Source organism: Cibotium barometz, chromosome 51, assembly GCF_041138505.1.
Source record: "Cibotium barometz isolate CiBa-2024 chromosome 51, ASM4113850v1, whole genome shotgun sequence".
NCBI classification, from domain to species: Eukaryota; Viridiplantae; Streptophyta; class Polypodiopsida; order Cyatheales; family Cibotiaceae; genus Cibotium; species Cibotium barometz.
The window spans coordinates 42,475,444-42,492,154 of record NC_141096.1 but is presented as its reverse complement, the minus strand read 5'-3'; positions in this window follow the sequence as shown (position 1 = coordinate 42,492,154).

The window sequence follows — 16,711 nt, the reverse complement described above, 5'->3', positions numbered from 1 at the left end:
TTTCCCTACAACAAGCTTTGTACTTATCATTTAGAGCTTCAAATATCAGCTTAAAGCTACATAGGAATTCAGAGAGGAGGGGAACATAGAGCAACGTCGTGGGAGTAGCAGAAAGGCTTGGTAGTAGAGTAACAAAAGTGTTGATTTGTTGGCTTTCTATCATGCTAGCCATGTTATCTGTAGTGGACCAAGCGCAAGGTAGTAGACACCATCACCACATAACAACACAAACAAAATCCACACAATGAGCAGCAGATGGATAGAGCAGCCAGTACTGCAACAACCAAAAAAAAAGAAGGCCAACCAAATCATCACAGGAAGTAGTTGGTACTCACTGGAACAAGGCAAAAAGAACTACAATAGTAACAAAGAATAGCAACATCTAATTGGCTAACTAAAGAAGTCCAAAAGAAGGCGAGGCAGTACGCCAGCACAAGTAGTAGTGTGGCGGCCTTAAAAGCATGCTCGGAGCAAGTAGTGGGCACACAGCAGTCCCATTTTTCATCAACATAGCAAGCGAGCTTCTCCTCCTAGGAAGGCACATCTCTTAGGAGAAACAACAGAGATTCCAAAGCAAAGCTCCATATCTTAAAGCATCTTCGCCTCGGTAGAGTAGATGCGCCTATGTGCCTCCAACTCACCATAGCCACTTGCCATAGGAAAACAAAAAGTTCATTTAGCAAAGTTCACAGTTGAGCACGAAGTGCTACCTGAGAGCTTTGGCTCTATGTGAGCAAGTAAAAAGAAAATGAGAGCAACGGGCACGATCTGCTTGGGCAGCCTCCACAAAAACTGTGTGGTGCATGTATTTGTCTTGGTGATAAGGTTTTTAAAACCTAAATCCAATAACCTTTTTTATTAAAATGTATGGTGTAAAAATCCTCACACTAGAATGAACTCAAGTCCAAATCTTGTACCATCAAAATTTGTAAACTGTTGTGGGCTTCTTTAGCACGGGTATCATTGACATGCACTTTATCAAAAGGGTCACCACCCATCAACAAAGTCATCATCATTGTGGGCTTCTTTAGCACGAGTATCATTGACATGCACTTTATCAAAAGGTTCACCATCAACAAAGTCATCATCATTGACAAAATGTTTTCACCAAAATGTAACCTTTGTAAATTCCACCAATATGAGTAGGCAAAGTCTCTACCAAGAGTTCGAAAAGAATGTAACCTTTGACGAAACGCGACCAAATGAGCACGTGTGGAGTATGTGTATATATGTGAGGGAAAATAAAGAGCTCTCAAAAAAGCTATGTGAAAGAGCCACGGAGTCATCCCACAAACAAAAAGAACAAGCTAAAAGCCTTTGAGTCCAGGGTGGAGAACAATCTAAAGAGCCCAACGAATGAAGGCCACCAAGGGTGTTAGTAAAGAGATGGCATGGTTCCTAACCCGTGGTTATAACCCCACTCTTCCGGTGTGTAAAGTGTCAAGACAAAGCCAACATTGTAGCTCATAGAAGCAACCTAGACGGACCACTCCAACCATATGAGTATGAAGTGTAGGTCAAGTCAATACATGTTAAACAAGGTGTTAGAACCTCATCACATTGAGGGGAGGTGTTGAGAAAAGCAATGTGTGAGGGTGCAACATGTGTAGAAGAGCAAGGGGAGGAGCATGCACATTAGAAAAGAAGTAGACTAAGGGTACATTGGCAAAGGTTGATTCGTATGGTCATTTGTAAAAGGTGAAGTCAAAGGTCAAAAAGGTAGCACATGGAAAGTGCAAGGAGGCACGTGTAGTGTGAGCATTTATGGACACATGGATGGCACAAGGTAGCACACCTAGTGTGATTTCGGAGCTCCATGAGAGCTATAAAATGATGTATTCTTGGCTTCTTTGAGTCGGTGATTAATGTGAGATTATGTGTGTTTTTGTGACTATCTTATTCTCCCGTTATAGTGTTTAATCACTAGCTTAACTACCTTTTAATCAAGTTGTTAATCTCATCATTATGGTTGTGATTATCTTTGAGCCACCATAGCCATGCTTAGATCCATGTGTTTTCTAACAATGACCTCATTATGATGGGAAACCATGAAGAGAAGATCCACATAGGAGATATTGAGTTCAGAGTTTGATATGACTGAGCTTGGACTTATGCACCTCTATTTGGGGATTAAAGTCTAGTAAGAGTGATGGAATCTTCATTTCTCAACAAAAGTATGCAATAGAAATTTTGAAGGCATTTGGCATGGTTGAGTGCAAGTCAGTGTGGTGCTAGTTGAGAAGGACTTTAGGAGACATGGGTGTTGCTTATAAAAGTGAGTGACAATGTTGATGTGCGACAATCAAAATTGCATGGTGATTGGCCAAGACCTCAGTGTTTCATGCTTGCACGAAGCACATTAAGATATAGTATCATTATGTGTGTGAGCTTATTATGGATGGAGAGGTGGAGCTTGTCTACTTCTTTCTGCCAATGATAGAGAATTGTGTAAATATTTTTATAAAGGCTCTAGGAGAGATTTTCTAAAGTGCCATCTTCATCGTCTCAGTGTGTTGGACCGAAGAGGTAGTTCACCTACAGGTGGACATTAACGGGGCGTTGCAAAAGAATTTTCTCAATGCTCCACCTCATGTTGTTTGTGCATTAAATATTGGATTTGTACAAGGCCTAGGGATAAATATGGAAAAACTCATGAGATATTAAAGAGGAGAGTAGCTCATTTCTTTACCCATTGGGTACAACAAGTCTTCTCTACAAGTCAATTTTTCTCTCGGGGGGCTTACCTAAAAATATATAAGTGTAGCACGTGAGTTCATGAAGAGGAGTATATTAATTCAAAAAAGTTACAGAATTATATTTACAGGAGGGGTTTTTAAAACCAAATTTGAAAAAAAAAACCATAGGTTTATGAAGAAAAAGGGGTCATTTTATTCATAAAAGTATGCAAGTGTAAGGGGTTTTTTTAAATACCCCTTGAACGCACGTGATACATAAAGTTCTTAGAGGTGAACCCCCAAAGATTTTTCCAAGGTACAGTTATCCCTTTTGCTTATAAATTATATTTTTCTTATTCTTTTCTTGCAAATAAATTGGCTATTCTATGGTGATTTTAATTTAAATCAAATTTAAAAAAAACCTCAAATTAAAAAATTCCTATAATTCTTTACACAATTCTAAAAACCAGAGACCTCTAAGGTCTAAAATTTTGACCCTTTACCCATAGCATAAACTAGATATTATACATAAACTTTTGTAGGAAACCTTCCTAAATTGCATGAATCTCCTTATTTCTTGAACGATAGAAAAATCAAGTCCATTGAGATAGGAGATTTCTCAACCTAGGGAAAAAGTTAATAGTGGCTAATCCCTAGGTTAAATTAAATTTTAAAGAGAAAAAGCTAGTCTAGATGCTCTAATTTAAGGTGAGCCTAAGACTAGACAAGCCTAGAGGGAGAAAGAAAGATTAGAAATATATAGAGAGAAAAATAATAGTAGCAAAATGAGAGAAATACCCTAGTTTAGTGAAAGAGAATTAGGAAATGTTAAGATTTAAGTTTAGATTTTTTTATATTGTTGGTGTAATGATAACCAAGAATTCTAGAGAGAGAGAATTCTAAAGAGAGAAAGAGAAATTATCAAATATGCATGGGTGAGATTAAAGTCAAGACTACATCAAGATCATGGGTGAAGATCAAGGTCAAGACTAGTTAAAACCTAGTTTGGCAATAGGACATAAAAGTGTATGTGGACATATTTATGTCCTCATTACTGACCAACTTTATGGAATTATTTGGAACACATGGCTAGTGAAAATCAAAGGTTTCCTTTATTGATATCATTAGGTACATAGTGAAATTAACTTGGGATTAAAAGATGACCTTAAGTTTTGGTGCATAAGTGTGCACTAAGAGAATAACCAAGGAGCCTTAGAGATTTTCAACATAAAGATAAGTCTTAAATAAGAGAAATAGATGAATAACCATAGAAAGACATTCTTTGTATGCAAAGGACTTTAAAATTTTAAAGTTGAATAGAATGGCTTATGGAATCCAGACTTGGAATTAAACAATCCTAAGGAAGGGAAAATCTTGAGAAGACCTCGCCAGGATATGTGTGGCTAGAGGAATTCGCCTTGCTCAGAGTTTCGACTGACATCTCCTCGAGCTTGCAATAGTTTACACTACTTCGGATATGAATATGATATATATTGTTTAAAATCTTACTTTATTATTTGGGTACTATCGTCATAAAATGCATATGTGTTTGTTTATTATGGAAGCTTGTGAAGGTACCACACAAGTTTATGGATTGTCGTGTGGGTGTCACATCCGTGGGGTGCATCACACAAAGGTAATCATCCGACACTTTGACCTCTCGTCCGAACGTGGGTGTGCTCCTAGCACGATTGGTGTGATGAACAAGAAGTAGCTCCGAAGTGAAATAGACAGGGTAGGACCTGGTGGCTAAGTATGTGTGCTAGTACTAGATATTCGTGGCTGCTGACACTGGTACACCTGGAGTTCTAGGATAGGTGACGACCAATAGCCAAGTGCCCAAATGCTCACCACAATGAGTACTACTCATATAAGGTGCCTTACAAAATAGAGCACATCCGTCACAATTGGAATAAGAATGCGAAGGTAGAGTATTGAGCAAATTGCAATAGTTTGGTATATGAACCCTAGACAATACATAATTGGTCTAGATTGCCAATCTTGACTAGGAATGCCAAATTCAAATCTTTAAAGGTCTAATAAAAACCCATCATTGCCAAAGATGTGTCCACCACATCCATATGTATCATGCTAACATAGTCGTGGTGGTAAAGTGAACATAAAGTGAACTTTGACGTACCATGTATGGTATGCATTGCTTTAACTTGAATTTGCTTAGGCATGTGCTTAGAGCAAGATGTCACCCTAGTCATCATGTGCCGAGATGGTTCTGCATTTTGAACTCCATGCAACCACGGTTCTTCGTGTGTGTGTGTTTATGGCAAAATATGATTCCTTCTGATTAGTGCTGATGGAAAGCTATGTAAGGCAGTAAAAAAAAATGCATTCAAAATGTTATGCTTGGCGCCAAGATTCTTTCTAACACATGCGACTTATGTTAGAAGAGAAACAAAAGCTCCCACGGCATCGCCATAAACTACTCCTTACGTAGAATCATACTGGATCGAGAGTTTTAGTTAGTGAAGTTATGGAATGCAAGTCGATGAAGTATCACACAAGATATTATTGGATTTCCTGATTTGTTGATAATATACTACTGCACAGGAAGATTGAAGAGTATCTCTTAAGACCTCCCGAAGGGCTGTTCAACGGGCGTGAGCCCTAACACTGGCGGAGAGCTTCCGGAGCATGTCCACGCATTCCCTCCTGCGCTTCTCCTCCTCGCTCAGCTGGTCGGAGGGACCGGCCAAGAAGTCTTGCATCGCAGCACGGGGCCAGTTCGCAGCCAGAGTCGATGATGAAGAAGAAGAAACCATGCCAACACCTTTCCTCCTTGTGCTGAAGAAGCGGCGGAGTTTTGCTGGCTGCAAACGGACTCTCCAGCTGGATCTCTTTCCTCTAGAATGAGGAGAAGGTCCGCCCAGCGCCCGTACTGTGGAGGTTTCCCTTGCAGGTGACGCTAAGCCGAAGAGGTCTTGATCGTGGTCCAGGAGCCTAGCGTATGACCTTCGGCTTGGAGACGCAAACGAGAAGCTCAGCGACCTGAAAACATTCAGGGCCATATAAAGAATCTGACTGAGAATGTGGAGCGAGCGAGCGAGAGAGAGAGAGAGAGAGAGAGAGAATTGTGTGTGCGTGAGAGAGTGCTATTTAAGAATCTCATTTTTCATTTATAACTGTCACGACGGCTTTGGCTAATTCGCCCTCGCAAACAGTCTTTTGCCTGGTTGCCCTCGTCGCTTTCATCTCGTCGTCCAACACGTGTCCGCCAGTTCCAAGTTTCTAACACGGCGTTGCCGGCAAGCGCGTGCCACAGTGCACAGCCGACCCCCGATTTCTATCTGTTTTAATGGCAGAGAGTTAAATGATTGCTAACTGATTTCTTGTATCAACCACTAGCTACGGGCGACAGCCGGCCTGCCCTAACTTGCAGTTCTAAATCGAAGACAAGGCTAGAAGCTAGCCAGACGTTGGCTAGTAGGAGAGGGTTACAACTTACAAGCATAATAAGATTTATCCTCGACCAAGGGTAGGGAGAAATTTATTGTTTTATATACAAACAACAACAAGGTCTATGGTCATCCAAGTCAAATCATACCAGAAAAAGTGCACACCCCCCCCCCCCAACCAACACGCGTGACCAGAGCCAACAATCCGAAAACTATTTGATTGGCTTTCGTCATGCCATGTGGGTTGAGGTGTGTTTACAATTTTTTTGGTATGGTAGCTATTGTTGGATTGTCTCTAGTCGCACCCTGTTGGTTTGACCTGAGTAACTCTACAGACCTTGTACATGCCTCAAGGATAACAAAAATCAACTTATAAAAAACCATCCCAAACTAGTCTTTCGCTTCAATAAAATAATTTAATTCTTTTTTTTTTGTTATTTTTGTGAACTAGTCGGTCTTCATATGATCTATCCTCTATGTGTGCCATATGTATTTACTATAATTATATAAATTTAATACATGTAGACTTTGTAGAGAGAGAGAGAGAGAGAGAGGGCTTGAAAAAGTAATGTGTGAGGGTGCAAAATGAACGGGGAGGAACATGCACATTAGAAAGAGGAAAAGACTAAGGGTACATTGGCAAAGGTTGATTTGTTTGGTCATTTATAAAAGGTGAAGTCCAAGGTCAAAAAGGTAGTACATGGAAAGTGCAAGGGAACACATGTAGTGTGAGTATTTATGGACACATGGTTGGCACTAAGGTGCACACATCTTGTGAGTTGAGAGCTCCGTAAGAGTTGTATAAGCAAAATATCCTACATGTATATACCATCATAGTATAAAAATATTAAAAAGATACTACATGTATATACCATCAAGCTATGATTGCTTCTCTCTCAATAGGTAAGCTTAAAGAAAAGAAAATTCTTTCAAGTTTCTTTTAGATATAATGCTTTATCTTACAAGGCTTTATTGAGAGAAAAATGTTAATGCTTTAGTGTCCATGGTGTAGTACGATCGTCATCCTCTTCTATTTCATATTATGTTTTAATATAGAAATAGGCATGAATACAAAGATGCAAAATTCTCTAACTTTAAAAATACTTTAAAATTGTCAAATTCTAGCAAAATATGTGTGATATCTAGTTTGACAGGTTGAAATAATAAAATTTCTTTGATAGAAGAGAGTCATTCTTGTGCTATGTCTCCACGTTCACAAACACAAGATATTGTGTATCTATTTTCAAGTTTTGTTAACACTTCAAAATTATTCTAGAGTATTCACTATAATATTTCTTTTACTAATAAGATTTTGATACCATGAATTTGTTTTTTTCTCTATTGTATTAGAGATAGATATATGACTTTTTTAGAAAAATGACCTTAATAAGTAAAAACTCCCTGCTTGTTTTGAAAAATGGATACCAAGATACTTGGTACCCATTTTCTAAAATGGGTCAAGAGATTCCAAAATAAGTAAACTTCCATGCTTGTTATATCAAGCTGTTATTATATGTTCAATGCCCGCCTCTCAACATGTATCTCATATTAATGTATGGTGCACATTTATACAACCCCCATTATGAGGAGAAGCCATTAGTGCACATATCTTTAATGGAAACCCCAACTTAGATGCTGGAAGGGGTATTCCAAAATAAGTAAAGTTTCATGCTTGCTATATCAAGTTGTTAGTATATGTTCAATGCTTTGCCTCTCAGCATGTATCTCACATTGATGTATGGTGCACATTTGTACATCCTCCATTTTGCGGAGAAGCCATTGGTGCACATATCTTTAGGTGGGAACCCTAGATTAGATGCTAGAAGGGGTCGTAGGTGTCACCGTTGTTGGTTAGGATATGATGAGCCCCCAACTCGAAAAGGTATAAGGAATATTCCCTCGGATACTAATTTCATCATTAGTGGGCAGTGTGGTCATTTGACCCGCATTATGGATATGTGGGTAGTGAGCCGTGTCAATGCAACGTATCAGAATTCTAAAATTCTCTCCATTCTCTCTAATTGCATTGTCTAGTGTACTTTCTCTTGCCATATCTCTCTCTGTTGTGCCATATTCTTACATGGTATTAGAGCGATAGATGCTCTTAGAAATAATAGTGCAAAAAGTTTAGTCTTTATTTTCATAGAAGTAGCTTGGAGTAATGTCTACTTCAAGGTCCGGTGTTGTTTGCTGCTATTCCAATGCTGCACATCCGTCCACCTGCCTTCAGTGAAGGAAAGTTAGATGGGACAAACCACACACTTTGGAAGTTCGAAATCAACACTATCCTTGATTCCTATGAGCTACTGGAGACTATTCTAGGAACGCACCAAGAACGATGGAAACCATTGACCCTAGTGATAACACAAAAATGATTCCAATAGATGTTGCTCTTCTTCGGGCATGGAAGCAAGACAATATAGATGCACTTTGTGCCATTATTACAATGTAAGTGATTATATTCTTACTATGATTTAATACACAACCAAGGCATTAATGGCTTGGACCATACTAAGAAATTAGTATGAGACCCAGAATCAAACTAGGATTCAAAACCTAGAGAATTGGCTTGCTGCTGAAAAGTTTGCTGAAGGAGAGGCTACAAAAGAGCCTATCTCACGGATCAAAAACCTGCAACTAGATGGCTATTATTGTGGGAATCATGAAGACCAACAAAGAGTTGGCTCGGAGATGCATCCAAATTCTATCGCAGAAGCACGATGGCTTGGTTACAGCACTAAACACCCAGGTTAGAGTACCACCTCTTTATTTTGAAGAATTTAATGCTATTTTATTTGAGGAGGAGTTGTAGCTGAAGACCCACGATGGTGGTGACACCGCATTTACAGCCAATGTAAAATATAAAGGCAAGTCTACTTTCTGATGACAAGAAGAATAATTTTTCTGATACATGCTAGTATTGTGACAAGAAGGGTCATGTCGTCTGTTAATCACTCCGATTAACATCATTTTTTAAGCATGGTCATGCTTCTTGTTGTAACTTATCCTTTTATAACCGTGCAAAGCGCTTATTGATAAAAGAGATATGAGATGATCGAGCTTACGGCTTGTGTAGTGTCAATCATAGGAATGAGATGTACATAGAGCTAGAAAGCTAGTTTTGGGCCCCCAATTATAAATGGGCAGCCGGCCATTGTAAAAAGTGAGCTCATGTATATAAGACATTTTATGGAATATGAAAAAGGACAATCCCATTTGTCCTCCATTTGTCTCAATTGAGTCTTGCTCTCTCTCTCTCTCTCTCTCTCTCTCTCTCTCTCTCTCTCTCTCTCTCTCTCTCGCTCTCTCGAGCTTTTGGTTGCTTGCTTGTGTTGTAGATGGTTGATTGTTGTGTGTGAATATTAGGGATGGTTTTAATCTAGCTTCTCTTCCCCTCTCCCTTCTCTTCCTCTCTCCCTTCTCTTGCATGCATGTTGGCATTGAGTGAAGGTAGAGCTTTCCATAGCTCCCTCCTTCTTTGCTCTTCACCTAGCTTGTGAATCTCCACTTGAGTGACACAAGTGGTGGTGAAGTGAGCCCCTAGTAGCCTCACATAGGAGAGTTAACCCTCATTAGGGTTGGCTAAGTGCTAATCTCCGAATCGACCCTTGCATAGTTGTTTCTCTTCTTCTCTCCCTCTCTTGTGTGAAAGGAAGTATGTTTAATTTAACATCTTTGGCACCACTATCGGGGAGAGCACTTAGCTTAGGGTCCTCCATTCATTTCATTTGCTAGAGTCTTGATTTTTCTCGGTTGAAGTGCAAATCCACCGATTGATTACATGTTGTTTGACCTTGTTGTTTGTTTGCTGATGGTGTTCAATGGAGCTATGGAGATCAATGGAGAATTGGATCATCGAAGTCTGCGGGAGACACAAGTAGGTGTTTGATTTTTTCTCTTGACATTCATACAATTTTCTATTTTTGTTCAACTTTTGTTAAGTTTGTAATAAAAGTAGGTGTTTGATTTTTTCTCTTGACATTCATACAATTTTCTATTTTTGTTCAACTTTTGTTAAGTTTGCATAATATTTTAATCATCTAATTAATCTTAATTTATCAATTTTCCTTATGCATTCTAGGTTTCAATAGGTACCTAGGGATTACCTCTAGACCCCCATAAAAATAAAAACTCCAAAAAAAATATTTGGGAGACACTTGAATCTGCAGAAATCAGAGGAGGGAAGTAGGCAAAAATTTCATTCTGGATGAAATTATGAGAAGTGAACGCCCGTTCCATTCACAGAGTGAATGGTCGTGGCAAGTTTGCCACACCTGTTCCATTCTCTTGGGAATATCTTTTTATACTCCAGCCATTAATTTGGTAGAGGGAATTAAAAAGGAAATAAATTGCATTTTATAAGCATAAATTACATTAAACAAGGGATACAGTTGCACTATCAGGGAATATTTGTAGGTGGCTACCTGTAGCATTAAAAATCTCTAAATTCTAGAAGTGAATGCCCATACCATTTACAATGTATGCGAGTACCATCTAAAGCGCATGGCCGTTCCTTCTCTAAAACGTACACCCGTGGCAACTTGCCACACACATTCCCTTAACCTTGCCATGTCCGATCCTTCTCTCTTGCCCCAGCAAAGTGTATGCCCGTGTCATATTTGCCATGCGCGTACCACCTCCCTTCTAAAGCAAACACCTATGACAACCTTGCCACCCCCATATAATGTGCTTGCCATGCCTGACCTTCATCACTCACAAGCACACGTCCGTTCCTTCTCTGAAGCCACGTCCATGTCTTTCAAGAAGTGTACGTCTGTGTCATTTTCTTTATAAGAATTGTACGCCTGTGTCCTCAACAAAGTATACGCTCATACCATTTTGAAGCATATGGTCATACCATTCCAAAAAAAAACAAACTGCTCACAAGGAGTCAACACTAATTCCACACATTCATGCACTTATGTTCGGGAAAATTGGTGCGAAACAACCTCTTTTTGACGATATAAACTCTCACTCCCTCTCTCATGAGGTCAGACCCATCGTTCAACATAGCTTGGAGCCAAACAGTGCTAGTCTTTGACAACACCACCAGAGTCAGAGTGAAGATCATCCCAGCACGAGACAAGTTACTCCTAACCTTGAGACAGGAGAACTAGAGGCTCAGTGTATTGACAGACCACCTGTCTATAGGAGCAAGACCCTACCTTGCCTACACATTCACAAAGAAACCTTACTTCAAGACTCCGAAACTTTATATTAGGAAATGCACAGTCAGACGAGCCACATCTTAAGGAGAGAGGTATGGAAAATCAGTAGGAAAGAGAGCCCATGCCACCTCTAGATCCTAGAGCGGAAATAGAGAAAACTGAGAGCCATCAAACCCAAAATCATCCCACCAATTTGGATAGTCATGCCCATCTTGGGGGTGGCTAATTCATACCAAGCGCCCAGATCTCTACCCATACTAAACCCAAGGCCAAATCGAGCTCTACAAGGGCTTGAAACGTCGTATCAGCAGAGAGAAAGGGCCTACCCGGCCCCATCATATCAGCTTGGGCCACTAGTGTACTAACAATACCCACACCTCGGGGAGCATACCTAGGGTATCACATGAGGCCACATGAGGCACAACCCAATCCTCCAATGAGACAAGGACCCTCCAATGGTCTACTATCCACTTAGCCCAGCTCCTCCACACCCATTGTTCCCCAACCAGCACCCTCTCGAGCCATGGTGGTAGGGCTACCACCTAAAATGTTAATCATAGAGATGAAAATAGGGAGGGGTGGTTGTTGGCATCACGCCCCTAGCACCAGCTCAACTAGTTAAAGGACCTAGAAAAGAGCAGAACAAACTCGCAAACATCTCTAAACTAATCACTAAGTTCGATCGGACTAGAGATCCCATACCACACTTAGAGATGTTTAACCAGATCTGCGAGATGAAGCCTTCGGCCATGTGGATGACCAAGTCAAGGTGAGCGCCTTTGGCCTCATCCTAGATGGTAAAGTTAGCCAATGGTTTAGGTCCTCGAAAATAGAAGACAAGGCCACCTTTGAGGCCTTGAAAGAAGCCTTCAAGGTTGGATATTCTCATTAAGGAACCATATGGATTACTATTGAGCAGCTACATATAACGTTAAACAAAAGAATGGTGAAACCATCTGAGATTACATTAACAAGGTCAAATATCTCCACTCCCATTATATTTCTAGAGACAAGTTCTTTGATGAAAGGCTAATTGTTGGGAGATTTTGGAAGGCTCAGAGGACGTATCCCTACACAATTCTTTGTATGCCTTGGCCCATACCTCCTTCGAGCAATGATGTAGGAGTGCTATGGACTTCGAGGATAACTTCAAGAAAACATGTTCCTGAGAACTCCACAAGGGGACAACAAGTCGAACAGTTGGCCACTGCATTAATGTAGCAAATGACCCAACGGCATTGGGTTGGCCAACCCCATCTCTATCCTAAGAGGGAGCTAGTATGGTGCCTGATTTGTCGAGCTAACCATACTAGCATGGAGTGTCCACATGTGCAATCCCATACCACCCTCTATTGCACATATTGCCCAAAGATGGGGCAATCATGAAATCACAAGCTACCAACAAAGGACTACTCAAGCCCACGCCCTACCTCAAGCCCTGCGCTAGCAAACCCAAGGCAACCGCTGGCCTTGCGAGCACCTAACGACTCACAATGTACCTCAACCGGGCCAAAAAGTGGCCTAAAGAGGAATTCTTAGGGTATGTGAAATGCCCTTCCCACCTCAACCCCATTGCCACGAGTCAAACCTATTTGTCAGCTAATCTTGACAGAAATTTTTGAAGAAGGGGATGAGGGGGAAGTTCTTGAAGGTCCCACCTACAAACCTCTGGAACCAAACAGTCCACCCTCCTGAATTCTAAGCCACTAGATGATGGAGGGCAACCAAATGTTCCCAATATACTTAGCTGCCCCGAATTCCATGGGGCTCGGACATGAATACAATGGCTAAACGACCACCCATGTAGTGGTACCATTGTGTAGAACCTCACCGAGTAGTTGAGTGTTCAATCAAGAAAGGGATGGCAAGTACCTCTATAGGCACTTCCACATTAACCCCTTTATGCATTGGGTTTAGGATAGACCACATGTATAAGGATTGCCGCACTGAGACTAGGGACAATAGGAAAAGCTTGTGAAGCTAATCCCAGCACCAGCATTAACTTGCTGAGCGTAAGAGACATCTTCATCTATACAGTCCCTCTAAACACAGTGACTAGATTGTAGAGCAGAGACAGAGGGCCGCAGCTCATGCTGCTGCTATACAAAGGCATCGACCTTGCAAGACTAGGGACACGCAAAGGTCTTATCTTCAAATAATGTCCCTGAACAAGCACGAGAAACTAGATGCTCGAGAAAGAAAACCACAAAAATGTACAAAAGGGATAGCAAGGTAGTTATTAAGAATGGTTTGGAAGATGGCACGACCACCCATGGATTGACCTCTTCGTCAAAAAAGGAACATCTGCTACCTTCAGTCACCCGAGCTAGGGACATTAACCAGCTCCCTAAAAAGCTTGCCAAATACGCTAATCCCATTGAGGAAAAGGAAAGGCTCTTGGCAGCCCAAGAATTAACTAGGGACTGCCAAGCTCAGATAGAAAATGAGCCTCTAACTGCTTACCTAGATCCATGCCCTTTGGTCTCTAACATGAGACCTACTGAAGAGGCTTAGGTATATAATAGAGAGATCCCAGATTAGTCACCCCCTCATAGGCCAACACAAGCAGTAGCACCCACTGTACCCCCCACCAGGGAAACCGATAGCGGAATATCTCAAAAACCTAGGGGGATGACCATCTCAAAAGAACAGATACAGAGGTCCCCATCCAAATACCTTATACAAATAAGAGCTTGAGAATAAGCTAAGGTGATCTTCCTCAAGGAATAGCCTCTGCTCTTAGAGACATTGCTGGTCTCTCTTCCTTCCTCTCTTCTTAGATCCACATCCCCATTGGCACCTTGCTTCAAGGTAGCCCAAGATTATGGAAGGATCTGAAGGGTTAAATGGAGGGATGCCTCAAGTAAAGCATGCAAGAATCCGTGGAGCTAGGTATCTCTAAGATAGAGGAAGATGAACTCATTGAACCCCATAAGATCATTGGCACCCCCACTAAACTTGAACAATATTTTGAAGGCGATGAGCTCAATGCTGCATTGCCAATAACCTTCGATGGCCTCCAGCCCCCAACAATCTCGTGGGTCAAAAAACCCTTAAAAATGGGTTTTTTCAAAAAGTTTAAAAAAGTGATTCCCCCCCCTAAAAACCCAAACCAAACCATATTGTATCAAAAAAGAGATTTTTTTGCCTCCATCTTCTCTCTCTATAATCCAGTATCCCCTCCAACATCACCCTACACTGCATTCCGCCCAAAACTAGCATGCTAGGAAAAATAGGGAGCACCCACCATGGATGACACAACATTACTAGTAAAACACGCTAACGGAGCCACCGGTAGACCCATTGGTCTATTGAAGGATTTAAAAACATTAGAAAGCCTTTGGAAATCTTTTGGGCCCTTTGTTGCTAATGACCCTCATTAGTAATGGACCAATGGGAAGAGAGCACTATGCACATTTGGTCTCCTCCAAAAGTAGGGGGCAACTAGGCTTGTCTTCCTCATTAATACAAATGTGGGGTTCAAAAAGTAGGGGCTGGCCTTCATAAATTATGTGTGTGTGTGGGGGGGGGGGTAGGTAACTAAAAGTAGGGGGGCTCCATCATTTTCAACCTTAGCAATCTCATGGGTCAAAAAACCCTAAAAATTGGGTTTTTTCAAATAAAAAAATAAAAAAGATTTCCCCCCCTAAAAACCCAAACCAAACCATACTATAACAAAAAAGAGCTTTTTTCGCCTACATTTTCTCTCTCTACAATCCATTATCCCCCTCCAACAGCACCCTACACTCCATTCCACCCAAAACTAGCAACTCAAATCTCCATCTCTCTCTCTCTCTCTCTCTCTCTCTCTATATATATATATATATATATATATATATATTATGGGTAGTCCTGCAACTTATTCGCCTATAATAATCTCTCTCTCCTTCTCCCCCCCTCTCTCTCTTTCCCTCTTTCTCTCTCTATAGTTCTTAGTCTTGCATCTCTCTCTCTCTCTCTCTCTCTCTCTCTCTCTCTCTCTCTCTCTCTCTCTCTCTCTCTCTCTCTCTCTCCAATTATTGCATCATAAAAGAAACCATGGAGGGTAGTGCATATTCGTCGAGGACAAGGCCAAGAGACAATATAGAGTCTGTGCTCTTGCACAATGTGAGCGATGAGCACGATGCTCGGATTGTGATGCAATTTTAGAAGGGAGATTGGGTCTATTTGGCAACCCAGTGCCATTGGGGACCCCATCGAGTTTGACATCGAGATGTGGTTGAACACCATTGGAAGGGGCGTCTACTAGATTTCAAGGACTCAAGGCATGATGGGTTGGTGGCCCTTGTACATGTGTACTCATCAGCAAACAATGGATATTTCATTGCGGCCCCAACGGCACACTCCTCTTTTTCCTTGTAACTATATGGATTTCTCTCTAGTAGGTTGGTTTACATGGGCTCTTGTTTTCAACCTAGTTTAATGGATTTGTTTGTTTCCAAATATTTTCCCTTCCAACTTCATTGAGGAGCAGCCTGTACGAAGCCTAATAGGGACATTTTATTACATTCATGCTCATATAGGGGATTGAATACTCTCCAACATTTCCCCTTCTAACCTTGCTTGTTGGAAAGTTTTCTTCTACACACACAACCATGTAGTGTCCACATAGGCTAATGGGTTTGGTAAGCTTGAAGAAATCCCCTCCCCTCCTCTCTCTAGCACTAAATGGTCAACGCCGCCTGATGTTTGGACTATGATTGCTCTTAATGCAAAGATGGCTAGTGATATACAAGCCTCTTTTTGAAGTACACCAAGGCCTCAAGATCAATGGGTCTTACTTGGGCATGCCCTATGCATGTGTTTGCCCACATGTTTCAAGCCTTTGAGTGCAAACAAACGCCCACCATGTACATGTGCAAGGTTGTGGGTGTTGAAGAGATGGTCAATTTACTTGGCCAAGGGTGGGACCATGTGGGGGGAGCACCTCGGGGGGGTCACTCGTATAAATATGTAAGTATCACGTGGGTTCAACAGAAGGACATTTTAAATATTTAAAACTTACAGAAATATATTTACAGAGGGGATTTATTTATTGTATTTTAAAAAAATTTTACAGATTTGAATAGGAAAGGATACATTATATTCACTAAAAAATTCACAGATAAGGGACTTTTTAAATAGGCCTTGAACGCACGTGATATAGAGGATTTACATATAGTGACCCCCCCGAGGGGAGCACAAAGGGGAGAATTTCAAGTGCAATGTAGTACAGTCTAGTGTCTCCTTTTGAGCACGTGCCACTTTGTGCATTCAATTTTGTTATAAGCGATGGATGAGGAAGAAGGGAGCATGATTCGCTTACAAGCTCAAGAGGAGGTTGCGGAGCCCATAGTGCTTACCAAATGTGGGGGTAGAGATTGTCCAAGCAAGCAAGCATTGAAGCCTATTGAATGTTCATGATCACCTATACATCTTGGGATATGAGGGAATCAACAATGCTTGCTTCAAATTGCAA